Source organism: Lolium rigidum, chromosome 6 (assembly GCF_022539505.1).
Source record: "Lolium rigidum isolate FL_2022 chromosome 6, APGP_CSIRO_Lrig_0.1, whole genome shotgun sequence".
NCBI classification, from domain to species: domain Eukaryota; kingdom Viridiplantae; phylum Streptophyta; class Magnoliopsida; order Poales; family Poaceae; genus Lolium; species Lolium rigidum.
Genome location: NC_061513.1, coordinates 201,496,984 through 201,507,968, shown reverse-complemented (window position 1 = coordinate 201,507,968; position 10,985 = coordinate 201,496,984). Strand labels below are relative to the sequence as shown.

The window sequence follows — 10,985 nt, the reverse complement described above, 5'->3', positions numbered from 1 at the left end:
GCACAGCCGATGCATTCGAAAATAACTGTAATTCTAACATCTTGAAGAACTGAAGAATAAAATCCATTAATATTTTTTAAAAAATTCTTAAATTAGGTAATCTAAGTGGTGAGATTCTTTTTTGAAACATAGTGAAGTGAGGTACACATAAGCCATGTTGAGAGATAATCCATTAAAACTAGGAGGCCATGGCGCAGCGGCACGCCGCGCCCGTGAAACGATACTGATGCATGGAAGAAAATGTGGTGTGCAATTGTTAGGCAGTGGCATAGAATATAAATGTAGACCTATTATATGGAATGAAGCGCCACAAAGAAGCGCAGATGGGCGTACGCTGGCCTAACTGTATCAAGTGTGGACATTTTCATGCACCAAGGCAGACTCAGTTTCCAATTATAGAACTCATGATAGAATTATTATACTAAATTTCATAAAATGGAGAAAACTGTCTAAAGAAATTATGTGTTGCAAGAGTATAATTGGAAATTGAGTATATATAGGGAGAGCTGACAATAAACAGTCTAAAGAAATTGTGTGTTGCAAGACTGAAATTCGAGCACAAAGAGTACAGTGCTGCAATTCTGTCCTAATCACTTCACGCTATGATTCAATCTTCCAAGTAAATGCTGCTTCAAAACATGAGGTATGCTTATGCTTCTCTAGGGACACGACACAGAAAGAAAGCTTCGACCTGAATAATTGTTTATGCTCTTAAAATGCTCAATGGTCTCATTCTTTGGTACATGTATCTGCCAAATGGTCTGAAAGTAGATATATCTGTGGCCTCAGGTTCTTTAAGGTAAGCCGTAAGCCACATATGGGCAAGAAAAGTAGAAACCAATAATTAAAGAGAAATTATTCAAAGTTTTTTTTCCTAAATGGGTATACAGGCACAAAACATTCAAAGCATAATCAAGCCAACCTACAGGTTCAATTCAACATGTACCAGCTTTGTTATTAGAAGGAGGGTATGCCCAATACTTACAAAAATCATTCATGCAGTACCGTTGGCATTAAGAAAGAATTGCAAAGATTGCATTCATGCAATACCATTGGCATTAAATAATTGCAAAGATTGCATTTTCCAACCATTCAGATCATCACCACTTGATACCATTGTTTCTGGGTCAAACTGGGCTATAATAGCACTTCAGCCATTACTTCGGTATACCACCAGCCAGGAACATAACTTGTATAGCACATGCAAGGAACAAATCTCAAAAACGACCACTGATAAGAAAACAATGAAACTTTCTCACCAACGCCATTCACATCAACCTACAGCTCATCGGCTAGGCTGATCCACACCTTCAGCCTCCCTTGGAGCCTGCGACGTGCACGAGGTCCCAGGCATCATCCATCTATGAATGTCAACGTCTAGTTCCTCGGAGAGGGGAGGTGTGCACCAGGAACCAATTCATTCAAACTGTTCAAACAAAGTACTCATGTAAATATGATGCAAGAAAAATCAAAGTACTTGAGAAAAGTTACTCCTAATTCGGTGCACAAATCAGATTCAGCTATCTCGAACTGTGTTCTTGCAAATCAACAAAGGTAATAGCTGGAAAAAAGATTTCTTAAAATTTTGTATATGCTCATCATGAATGTTTGGCTAAGATTCTTTTTGGTCTATAGCAGACCTTGTTATAACAGAAAATACAATGACCACCGTTGAGAAATCCGAGATACAGAATGGAACAACAAACTTTCCCAAATAGAAACTTTTTTTGAAGGGAAAAATAAAAACGTTCAGCGGTGTAGGCATTCAGAACAAATCAAACGGCAGCTTTCATTCGTTATACTGAAGCTGGTCTCGATATAATCCAGTGAAGGAAAGTGAGATCAACATAATTGTTATTGCTTTTACAGCATAAAAGTAAGCCATACTTAAGAACCTTAGAAATAGTTTTATCCTCTGGAGAAATTTCATGGGCTCCCTCAAGTTAACAATAGCATCATGAATGCATTTTCGAGTCAAGTTATAGTCAGGAAAAAGGAGAAAATACATTTTCACTAAACCAAGAGGTGGTCCATCACCTCGTTGACACATATACGATCACCAGCTTGAGTTCGCTCTCATCACCATGTCAAAAACCAAGGCAGAGATATAACATATAACCTTGAACACTGAATACAATTCTATATATGCATACTGGTTTTTAATCAGAGCAACTCTATTTGAGCATATCAGTACATAGTACACAGTGTACCAAACATAAAAAAAGAGGAGCATCAGCACAAACATACCATCAGGTGTGCGGCATAATCTAGAACCAACAGAGGCAACCATAATAACAGGTTGACAATGAATATAAGAGTGCGGAGCAAAAATAGAGGTAGAAGAACCCATAGCAGACAAAGGATGTACATGACAACCTGCATATGGCAGAGAAAGAAGTAAGTAACCTGGCAAGCAAGCACATGCACCAACCCTAAGTTTACAGAAGTAATACCTCTTGTGTGAGTAGTTTCAGTAAGAAGTACCTGTCTTTACTCTTTGCAAACACTAAAAAGTGAATAAAACATCATTTGCCACTCATTTACCTTCTACCCACAGCGCATCATAAGATAATACATACACAAACTAACTTTGATGATTATGGCCTTAGTATCTAGTGAACGGCCTCTGATGTTCATCTTATAGATGGATGTATAAATTCGGAAACGATGTTGCATATCGTAATTCTTGATGTCAATATGTAGCTTTTAATTATACACCTGTGGGCTAAAAGAGGATGCCTTACCAGAAACATGGTAAAATCCAGTGCACCTCCAGTTTTCGGCAACTAAATTTTCATAGAGCTAGAATAAAGATGATAACTGCTAGCCTACAAATATTATTTAAAATTGAACCCAGATGAGTAAGGTCCTAAAAAATGTAGAAAAATAAAATTAAATCAACGAAATAGAAAAAAAGGGTGTAGACATCATCAAGCGACCAATGATATTGACAGTTATATTGTGTACTTAGCTAGGGGCAGCTACCGATTGAACCTTATATTGCTCATAATAATTTTACAACTGATACTCCTAATAGTAATGTATTCGATTGCAATAAAGAAGTAGACAGATACACCACAACTTTTCTGGACTACCAACACAGCAAGAACGGAAAAACAATAATAGAAAGAGTAGACGTACATTGTGTACCTGCCTTTGGGTGATAGCATCTCTGATCTTGAAAAAAGAAGAGCGAGCACTTGATTCTCAGTTTCTCATGGTATTCAGCGGCTTACTGCTGCTTGCAGTCGAGGTGGGCAGACTCTGCACCCATCTTGTTGTCTATGTCAATCGATCCGCCTCAATCCCCGACAGTCTCCGCCACCTCCGTCCACCTCCCTTCCGCCGGTGGACGCCGCGGCCTCCGCCCCACCGATGGCCGCCTCCATCCTTGTAGGTGGGCGACGCGGTCTCCATCCCCTCCGCCCCTTCTCCCGTTGCCGGACGGCTCATCCACCATCGAATCTTCTAGACATGAGGAGGAGAGGATGGGAGGATTAGGAGCCTCGCCAACGCCTCCCATGCTTCCTTGCCCCACTGGTCTCCAGCCTCCCCTCCGCGTTTCGTCCGCGTCAAGGACCAGGAGATCCTCCGGCTGGTCTGGAGCGCGGACCTGACGGGTGGAGGTAGACGCAGATGGACGCGTGGGTCTGTTGCGGGAGGTCAGGGAGGACGGAGGAGGATGGAGGCGCTGGGGAGATGATCTTTTCTTTTTTGGTTGTTTCTCGAGTGAAAGATGTGGAGTTTCTGGATATGTCCGCGCCGCTTTGACCGTCCACCAAACTGCAAACGACAACATCATAGTAAATGACCGGAAGAGATCGTGGACGAAAGCCTAAAACCTCGGTAACCGGTAATCTTTTTCCATCATAAAAAAAAGAAACAAAGGAAACCTAGTCCACTAAATCAAATAGAAGGGAAAAACCGATCTACGTGTCGCACTATGAATGAAGTAAGAAGAGGATAAATAGCCCATCAACAGTGCCCAAAAAAATATGAGATATGGTAAATTGATTGTCTTTTATATAGTGTATAATATGGGAGCTCAAATCACAGGTGGTGTGATAAGGGCTAAGCCCTAGGGGAGGCCCGATCTTCACGGATTTGGGTTACATTCGTGGGGAGGTGGTAGAACACGAAGAACACGAAGGGGATCGGAGATACAAACTCACACACACAAACAAATCGGTTTGTCCTCGTTGGCCTCAACCACCAACTCGATGGAAGTTGCAGGAAAAAACCTTTCGGTAAAAGTCCCACAAAAAGATCGACGAATCGAACCCGAGAGATCTAGAAGAGTGAAAAGATCAAGGTTGATAGAAGTACAAGCAAAAGACCAAAAGGTAGAAGTGCAAGCAAAAGACCAACGATTGATATAAGTCACCAAAGAGATCACAAGGATTCAACAAGGAGATCGCATGGTACAAGATCTAGGATCTATGATAGGGGTTCCCACATGGGGCAAGAGCAAAGCTCAAGTATATTCTCACAGCAAGTCTAAATCTCAGATCTGAACCAACAAGGCTATTTGTAGTTGGTGGGGCGAAGGGACAAGTTACATGCTGAAACGTGCAGTTTTGAGCTGAAAGTCGTGCAGGCGGAAGTTCCGGCCTCAGGGGGCGGAAGTTCCGGTCTTCGCAGACGGAAGTTCCGGTCGGGGCGGTACTTCCGGCCAACTTCCGGCCTAGTTCCGAAAACGACCGATTTTCTTGCAGTAACATCCCGGGGCATTTTGGCGCGTTTCCGGAACTGGAGCGGAACTTTAGCGGAAGTTTCGGCGGGCGGAAGTTCCGGTCCTTGGTGGCGGAAGTTCCAGCTGGATCCTCTTTCCTTGGCGCTGGACGACATCTGGTAGGCATCTGGTTGGAAGTTCCGGTCCTGGGGGCGGAAGTTCCGGCTGGAGCACTGGGTCTCCATCTTCTCCATCTTCATCTCCCGCTCCATTGGCTTGCTCTCCATGGGTTGCGTCTTGATCGATGTACCTGATTGAACACAGGGTATTTGCATGAAGTAGCATGCCATCCAATGTGGTATCAAATGCATACGTGGAAAGGAGCGAGTTCACCTCTTGGTGTATGGCTTTGGCCCGAGCTGTCATTGGTCCATGAGGAGGGCTTGTCGGTCTTGAGGAGGAGGTGTCCAAAAGCCACCTCGTATCATCTCCCCCCTTGTGAAAGAGTCGTTCTCGACTCTATGTTCTCCTCATCGCCATGATAGGGTGAGGGGTTGGACACATTGAATGTGTTGCTAACCAAGTACTTGGATGTTGGTATATCGATGACTTAGGCGTTGTTGTTGATGCGCTTGAGGACCTTGAAGGGACCATCACCTCGGGGCTTGAGCTTGGAGTTTCGTTCTTGAGGGAAGCGGTCTTTGCGAAGGTGTATCCACACTAGATCTCCTGCATTGAAGATCCTTGCCTTGTTCTTCATGTTGAGTCTAGTGGCTTGACGAAGTACTTTGTTGTTCCATTGTTGCCCTTGTATCTTCATGTAGCTTCTTCATGTATTGGGCTCGCTTGTCGATGTTCATGTTTACTTGCTCATGTAGTGGAAGAGGAAGTAGGTCGATTGCCGTCGGTGGTTCGAACCCATATACGACCATGATGGGGCTTCTCATTGTTGTTGAGTGCTTGGCGCAGTTGTAGGCAAACTCCGCATGTGGGATGCAATCTTCCCATGATTTCAAATTCTTCTTGACAAGGACTCGTAGTAGTGTGGAGAGGCTTCGGTTCACCACTTCGGTTTACCCATCGGTTTGTGGGTGCGAGGATGATGAGAACAAAAGCTTGATGTTGAACTTTTTCATTAGTGTCTTCCAAAGGTAGCTCATGAATTTGACATCTCGGTCCGAGACAATGCTTCTTGGTTGACAAGGGATTAACTTATCAATGCCTACGTATTGTAGACTAGGGTTTTAGTAGGAAGTAGAGGGTAAATAGATCTCGAAGGTTTCAGCCGAAAAGTACTCGACGATGTAAAAACTAGGGTTGCGTGAGACAATGAATCGATCCTCTCTTTGTCCCTCGACTCCCCCTTATATAGGAGGCGGAGCCGATGGATTCGTAATACACAAGTTACAGAGTCCGGGAGGGTTTCTAACTCATCCCGTAAGATTACAAGTATGTATTTCTTAATACAACTCTAGCTTTCCTTAGTACTAACTTGGGCTTCCGAATCTTCATATTCATCGAGTCGTGGGCCTTCAGTAAACCCCGGGTACCATCTTCGGCAGGCTCATTTGGGGATGCCTATGTCAGTAGCCCCCGAGATTTTGCTTGAATCGAAGAATCAGGGAAAATCTCCAACTTTATAGTCGTTCAATAACTTTATCGAATTTATCACATATCTTTGGATATGCAATTCTATATTGTACAGGGATAATGGTAGTTGGGGCTAGTTCATCTGATGGATCAGGTACTAGTTAACTGCTCTAGTGGCAATCCGCAAAAACCTACTTCAAGATCACGTCCCTGGACATGATCTCGGGATACTGGTGTTAACTTCGACAGGTGCCGCTTAAGGTCTTACCATCTGTCGAGTCCCAGTCATATTTTATCGGGTACCTAACGCGTCCGTTATGATTTTTCTTTGTATCTGTTGATACGGAAAAAAGTAGCAAACCGACGTCCGAGACGGTGCCACGCCGCTCAGAACGGATCTGGGGTCTTACCTTCGCAGAATTTTGCGGCATTCAGAGATTTATTCGCAACTTTGGCGCTCTGAGAATATATTGTCGAGTGCTTTTTCGGCTGTTGGAATAGCACATTTTATTGAGTCAACGAATGACTTATCTTGCCTTCCCGATGGGAGTATATGCAGAGTTATTTGTATAACTCGAAATATGCTCACTTCTCCTTTTTTTTCTATAATTTCATCGGGCACGCGAACAGCGTTCCCGATGGGAGTAGCCCCCGAGGCTACAGCCAAGGACTAGTGCTTGGTTGTAGGCTCAACACTTTAACGCCTTATGTCGCTATATTGTCATTCTTTCTCGAACTTTTCATATCTATCGGGTGCGCGACCAGCGCTCCCGATGGGAGTAGCCCCCGAGGCTATGAACAAATGCTTGTATTTGGTCAGAGGCTCTCGCCATTTCTATTTTTTCATACTCGAATTTTTCTTTTTTCCAAAGTAGCCCCCGAGCATTTGACCAAAAACTTGTATTTGGTCAAAGGATTCTCGAAATAATCATTAATCTTCTGCTGCCGCCATTTTTATTAATCTTCTCAGCCGAGATTTTCTCTTGGCAAGGTGACATCATCACTGACGATAGCCACGATCACTATATCGGGGAAGATGCGAATACTGCTCTCTCTCTGTCTTGCGGACCCAAAATCCTTATCAAGTTGACACGTCGTGCAAGTGGGGGACACACGTCCTCCACTTTTCCTGGCGCACGTACTGTAGCGCCTGTTCCTTTCCTTCTCAGTGAAAATACGCTTTTACCCCTTATCCACGTGTACAGCATCCATCTCACAATTTTTCCATCCAACGGTGCGTCGATTCGCCGATTCTCTATTTAAGGTCATCTTCTTCCTCCGTTCGCCCTTTCGCTCGCGCCGCACCTCTGCTCTCCTCTGCAAAAATCCCCCATTGCGCCCAACACTTCTTGAGCTCAACCACACTCACACTTTTCGCCTACGCCATTGTTAATGCCACCGCGCGCACGACTCACTAGGCACAGCACCCAGAGTCGAAGATGGCGACAACGGATCTGGGGAGCACTGAATGGGAGAGATCCAAAATCTCCGCCCAAGATATCAACTTGCTGAAGAAGCTTGGGATCAGCAAGAAGAAAGAATCGCTGCGCTTCCCCAGCGAGGAGAGCTATCCATCCCCTCCTATCGAGTATCGGGTCAGTTTCATTGACCACCTCATCCGCGGCCTTTCTTCCCCCATTCAGGATTTTCTGCGTGGGTTGCTTTTTGTGTTCGGATTTCAACTTCACCATCTTACTCCCAACTCCATCCTCCACATCTCGATCTTCATCACTCTTTGTGAATCTTTCCTTGGAGTCCAGCCTAACTGGGCTTTATGGAAGCGCATGTTCCTCCTTCGCCGTAATGGCTCTCCCAACGTTGCCTATAACATAGGCGGCGTTGTTATCTGCGTCCGCCCTGACGTCGAGTATTTTGACGTCAAATTCCCTGACTCAGTTCAAGGGTGGCGCAAAAAATGATTGTATATCCACGAGGAAAGCCTCGACTCGGCGGAACACAACATTCCCCCTTTCGATGGCAACGAAAAAATCTGTCGCCGCCGGTCCTGGGATGCAGAGGCTAGCGACGAAGAAAAAACGGCGACAGTGGCGCTGATGACACGCATCCACGAGCTTCAAAATACCCGTGGACAAGAATTGTCGGGTATCCAAATCACGGCATATTTCCTTAGGATTAGGGTGCAGCCTTTGCAAGCTCGCAAAAACCCCCTTTGGATGTATGTCGGCGACAAGGATGTGGATCGCTCGTCGATAGATTTACCGGTCAAGGACTTAGAAAAACTTGTCCGGAAAATCTCGTCGCTTAGCAAGAAAGACACCGTCCCATCATCTTGCCGTGTGACACCATATAGCGCCACCAACGCGCTCCCACAGGTAATATATTTTTATCGTCTGCTTGTTCGTTCACTCTCTTCTTTTCTCGTTTTGTACTGCTATTTCTTCGACTGCTGTTATTGATACAACTTCCTGTCGATACTTTTTCTATCTTGTCCAGAACCACAAAACTGCGTCGCCTCTTCCTCCTCTCCCCGAAGATGGAGAAGTTGAAGATCGCACAATCATTACCGAAGACACCCAGGTTCCTCCTCATCCTGAGAGCGAAGTCGCGATTTCTCACAAACCCGCAGCTTCCTCTGAAAAGGAAATTGAATCCGAGGCTACCGCATCGACACACTCCCTCCCCTCCGCTGTTTCTCCAAGGAACAAGAGAAAGAGGGACGAAGTTGCCGATTCTGGCACCTCCAAAACCGGCGCATCTCCTGCCGAAGAAGTTGTTCCTACTGAAGAGAGGACAACTTTCAATCCTTACGAAGATGCCCTTGTCAGCTCGTAAGTTCTTGCTGCTCTTTTTTGTTTGCTCTCGATATTTTGTCTATGTTGTTTCTTATATTGTCGCCTTTTTATTGTAGTGGTGACGAGGATGAAAATCCACCTATTGATGCGACTGCTCGAACGAGTACGTCGCGTACTTTAGTTGTCTCTGAAGCTCAGCCTGATGGGGATGAAACCTCGCCTCCTCAGCGAGACATCGAGCATCTAACTCCAGTTGCAAGCCCCCGTGCCGCTTCGCCCAAGTGGGCTAGGGTTGAGCCGGCCAAGGAGCCTACATTGCTAATTGGTAGTTCCACGACTCCTTCAATGGATGATGTAAGTTGTTCACTTCTTTTATGTCCCGAATATTTCAATGCTTTCGACTCTCCCTTGTTTTTTGCTTCTCCTTTGCTTGGTGTTGTCGAACTTTTTCGCTTCCTATATTGATTTTTCTTTATCTATTTTTCTTTGCAGCCTTTGATGAAGGAGTTTATCCGTCTCGACACCCAATTCATCGGGTACCGTGATCATGCCAAGAAGCTTGAAGGTACTATTTTTCCCGCCTCTTCTGCTGAATAGACTCCTTCATTATTTTGTCATGACATTTTACTGCCATTTGTTTTGCCAGACACTCTTGCGGAAACTAACAAACGAGCTGATGCTCTTGCTATCAAGTTAGAGCAAAGCGAAACAGCTCGCAAGAAAGCTGAAGCAGATGCTGCCGCTGTCGAAGATCTTCGAAAAAGACTTCACGACGCGGAAACTTCTTTAAGCGAAAACATAGCCCAGCAGTCTGTTAGTGAAAAAGAAATCCTCACTCAGTTGGAGTCGTAGAGTCGACGTTTTGTGAGTAAGTACTCATATCGCTGCTATTTCTTCGGGTCATCAAATTCTTCTCGGCTCGCTTTTCCTGGACAAGCTTCTTTTTACTCACTTAGGGAAAACGTAGCAAGATTATGACCTGGAAAACCCGGAAGGTGATCGCCTTCTCGACGCGCTTTCCCTCCTTGAGATCCATGGAGATGAGGCACGCGAAGGCCTTGCCGACGCCAGAACAGGTCTGTCGCGGATTTTTCCCTACTTCTTCACGAAGAAGGAAGAACCCACGACTTTTACTGCTCTTGCCGAGTGCTTCAATTCTCAAGAAGATCTTGGGATCAAACTTCGCCAAGAAGGTTTGAAAGTTGGTGTTGAAGGCACTATCGCCTTGGTTGCTGAGAGCCAACAAGATATCGACTGGGCGAGAGTTGGCGACGTGAAGGAGATGGAGACGAAGAAGTGGCAGTCTTTAATTAAGGCTGCCAAGCCAAATTCAAAGAAAATCCTCGCCTACCTTGGATGCAAGCCAACTCCCGCCCCTAGTTCTTCTCTTTTGTTTTATTTCTCTATTGATGATGTCGCCATAGTAGCTTTGGCGACAACTGCCCTGTTAGGTCATTAGGAACCCTCCTTTTGTAACAGCAATGTAAACATCTGACCTTATTAATGAAAAGCTATGTTTCCAAGTTATTGATATCGAAATATTTCTTTCCAGTTGATTTTTGACAATTATACCGTGGTGCCTCCTTCCTCGACTGCTCTGCCTGCTGTGTCTAGCTCGAAAAAGTCCTCCGCTGACGAGTTTATTGGAGGTTCATCGAGTGCTGCACAGAATGAAGATTTGGACGAACTCCGTCAACAACTGCAGTCGATGAAAAAACAAGCTCTCGTGATAATGGAACAGTCTCGAAGATCATCTGAAAATGAAAAGCTGGCTGTTCAACAACCTCAGGAAGCCATAGCGTTGAAGGAAACTGCGGTTGCTGAAGCTGCTGAAGCTACTTCTCGAGAAAATTTTATGCTTCAACTGATGAATGATTCCAGCTTGGATATGACGGGTATGCTTTTGCAAACTTGGTCATACTGTATTTTATTCTTATTATCTTCTATTCCTTGCTGATGCTTCCGCTGAA

General features: G+C 44.8%; 1 long non-coding RNA gene across 1 annotated transcript; it reads right to left on the bottom strand.

Moving 5' to 3' along the window:
- Positions 1-1,097: 1,097 nt before the first annotated feature.
- On the bottom strand, positions 1,098-3,579 carry LOC124668472. The gene is made up of 3 exons (XR_006991708.1): positions 3,142-3,579; positions 2,248-2,376; positions 1,098-1,426 (listed from the first exon to the last, which is right to left on the bottom strand). It is a non-coding gene; the product is annotated as an uncharacterized LOC124668472 (long non-coding RNA).
- Between the last annotated feature and the right edge of the window lie 7,406 nt (positions 3,580-10,985).